The sequence below is a fragment of the Chlorocebus sabaeus genome, chromosome 12 (assembly GCF_047675955.1).
Source record: "Chlorocebus sabaeus isolate Y175 chromosome 12, mChlSab1.0.hap1, whole genome shotgun sequence".
Lineage (NCBI taxonomy): Eukaryota > Metazoa > Chordata > Mammalia > Primates > Cercopithecidae > Chlorocebus > Chlorocebus sabaeus.
In genome coordinates, this window is record NC_132915.1 from 10,076,754 (window position 1) to 10,080,347 (window position 3,594).

The window sequence follows — 3,594 nt, forward strand, 5'->3', positions numbered from 1 at the left end:
GTGGAAATGACACATGGAGCCCTGTCACATCACATGACAGCACAGCACACAGACACTCACAAAGAGAGGGAAATACACGACGCCTGGTTGTCTGCCGCCCCCGGCACCTCCCCCAGTCGCCCTGGCCAGGCCCTTTGTGTGCTTCCCCCACTCCCTGGCCCTGCACCCTCCCCACCACTTGGCGCCCAAACTTGGCTCAGGCTGCCCAGCAAAGTGCAGAACTCGAGTCCCAGTGGAACAGAAGATGAACTCAACTGAATTCAGTGAAGATGTAGAAGAACTTCTAAGAGTGAGAGTGGAGACAGAGGCCGAAGATGCTGCTCTAGGCTGCTCCATGAATTCCAGGACTTCTGAGAAGCACCCTCTGGACAGCATCTTCACTGCCCTCTAGGACTTGACAGGTCAGCAGTGGCCCCCAGACTCCGTCCCCAGCATGAAGAGGAGGCAGCTGATCCCAGAGGCACTCCTAGAAGGCATGTGGAACCTGAGAACAGTTCGCCCTGCCAAGGCAATGGAGAGCAGGCTGGCAGGGCAGGAGCTCGGGCTCTGTGTGGCCAGGCAAGGAGGAGCCCTGCAATCACGCCACCACCCCTTACTACAAGAAGTCTCTGTATGGCATCTCGCACAAGGTCATGGAGAAGAAGAATCCTCCCTCAGGGGACCTGCTAAACATGTATGAGCTCTTCCAGAAGGCAAATGCCAGCAACAGCCCCTTGCCACTTAGGCTCCTGAATGAGCCACAGAAGTGGGACTGTGGCAGCACTGGGGCGGCCACCAACAGTGATCCTAACATCTACTTCCTGATCCAGAAGATATTCTACATGCTCAACACCCTCATGTCCAACAGGTCCCAGCTGCACAGCAAAGTGGACCTGCTCTCCCTGAAGGTGAACCACACTGAGATGGTGGCCAAATTCCAGCCGCCCCCACTACCCCATAGCAGCTCACGGGTGGCGTAGCTCAAGCAGATTGTGGACCAGAGCCTGTCGGGCGAGGCCCTGGCCTGCTTCCTGCTAGTGCAGCTCTTCCCCAAGCTCATCAGCCACAGTCGACTTCTCCCGAGGCTGCAGTACCTGCGGCTTTGAGGCCAAGCGTAAGCTGGAGTCACTGCACCTGCAGCACATCCACAACTACATGGAGGTCTACTACCCCTCAGTGAAGGACATGGCTGTGTGACAGGCCGAGTGCTTGCCCCAGCTGAGTAACTTCTTCAGTCGCTTCTGGGCCCAGCAGGAGATGGAGAACAGCCAGCCCGATGGCCAGGCCGCCAGCTTCTTTGAGGCCGAGCAGTGGACCCCGGCCACTTCCTGGACCACAAAGATGAGGAGGAGGGCCTGTCTCTGGACCGGAGCAGCACCATGGCCTCAGACCACGTGGTGGACATGCAGGACCTCACCGAGTTCCTGGATGAAGCCTCTTCACCTGGCAAGTTTGCCGTCTTCATCCTCCACTGGCTCTTCCCTGAGCTCTTTGACCACCGCAAGCTGGGCGAGCAGGACAGCTGCCACAGGGACGGTGGCAAGCAGGAGCTGGACCCGCAGAGGCTGCAGATCATCCGCAACTACACAGAGGTCTACTTCCCCCACATGCAGGAGGAGGCCTGGCTGCAGCAGTGCGCCCAGCGCATCAACGACAAGCTCCAGGGTCTGCGGCTGGACCCGGGCAGCAAAGGCGAGCCCCCCACGTGATGACTGCTATGACTCCTCTAGCCTGCCCAATGACATCTCAGTAATCAAGGTGGAGGATAGCTTCGAGCACGAGCAGCACTGCTCCAAGAAGATCTGGCTGGTACCCATCGACTTGGACAAATTGGAGATCCCCCAACCCAACTTGGAGGTGCCCGGCGCCGACTGCCTGCTCAGCAAGGAGCATTGCGCAGTATCTATGAGAGCAGCCTGTCCATCAGCAACTTCACCTCGTGCCTGCTGGTGCCCCTGTTCCCCAAGCTCTTCGCCCATGAGTACCTGCACAAGCAGTATAGCTGCAGCTGCTCCCTGGGCAAGAAGTAGCTGGACCCATTCTGCATCAAGTTCATTCACCACTATGTGCACCTACGCTACCTCTGCACCAAAAACAACTGCTTCTGGACCCTGGAGTTCACTGGCAAACTGGACAAGCACTGCCCACGCCGGGACACGAGCAGAGGCGCTCCTACCAGCAGTGGTGCAAGGTCCATGTGTTGGCCCCGAGTGCAGAGACATGAGGAGCTATGCAATCAACCCCAAAAGGTTTGAGGAGGAGTTTGAGGGTCCCCCGCTGCCACCGAGAGGAGCAGCAAGGACTTTTGCAAGATCCCCTTGGACGAGGTGGTGGTCCCTCACCCAGCTTCCCGGTGCCCTCTCCCTACCTGCTGTCCGACAATGAGGTGCGTGAGATCGTGCAGCAGAGCCTCTCCGTGGGCAACATTGCCACGGGGCTCCTCCACCACCGAGATCCTCCAGCTGCAGTACAACCATTCCCAGGCTTGCAACAAGAAGCAGCTGGACCCTATGCAGCTGCGGCTCATCCACCACAACATGGAAGCCATCTACCCCATGGAGAAGGTGGAGGAGGTGTGGCACTGCGAATGTATCCCCAGCATCGATGAGAGGTGCCGTTTCCCTAACAGGAAAAAAATGTAACATCCTCAAGAAAGCCAAGAAAGTGGAGAAGTGAAGGCCGTGGCCTGCCCAGAGACTCAGGGTCACCAGAGACTGAGCGATGCTCAGGAGCATGCCTATGGCATCCACAGACAGGCACCTTATGTCCATGGGGTGTGGCTTATTACACTTGCACACGTACACACCCAGCCAACCACAAGAAAGAAGCCTTGAGTTTGATCTCGTGTCCTTACGACTTCTGGCCTGCGTTCCCTGGCAGTGCAGCCTGAGTGTGGGGAGTGTAAGCTGTGAGAGCAGGGACCAGTGGGCAGGGGTCCTCTCTCCCTAGTCGTGTCCTCCCCAGCCCCTCACAACTTCAAATGCAAACTCAGCAGCTCTTTTGCTCCTCTTCCCATATTTTACAGCTTCCATTTTTATCCAATTTTTTTTTTAATTAAAAAGAAACCCTTAAAAAAATCACTGGGCTCTTTGGGGGCCATTTTACTTAGAAAAAAATCTTTTAAAAAGTGCCATCTTCAGGCCGGGTGCAGTGGCTCATGCCTGTAATGCCAGCACTTTGGTAGGCCAAGGCAGGTGGATGACCTGAGGTCAGGAGTTCAGGAACACCCTGGTCAACATGGTGAAAACCCATCTCTACTGAAAAACAAGCAAAAATTAGCCGGGCCTGGTAGCGGGTGCCTGTAATCCCAGCTACTTGGGAGGCTGACAGGAGAATCACTTGAACTTGGAAGGTAGAGGTTGCAGTGAGCCGATATAGCACCACTGCACTCCAGCCTGGGCAACAAGAGCAAAACTCCGTCCCAAAATAAATAATAAATAAATAAATAAAGGTGCCATGTTCGTGTACAATGGCTAATCACAGCTTCAGGTGGCATCGATACTGATTTTACTGACCCTGTCTTTTACATCTGATTCTGGAAGAGTCAAGAGGCCTCCTGGATGGCCGTAGTGGGGATGGAATAGTGTGAAGTCCTTTGCGACCATGTGCAAGCTT

The 3,594-nt window shown here is 55.6% G+C and overlaps 1 pseudogene; it reads left to right on the plus strand.

The window, feature by feature from the left end:
* Positions 1 to 238: 238 nt before the first annotated feature.
* Positions 239 to 2,655, plus strand: LOC103219709 (BEN domain-containing protein 3 pseudogene; annotated as a pseudogene).
* Positions 2,656 to 3,594: the final 939 nt, after the last annotated feature.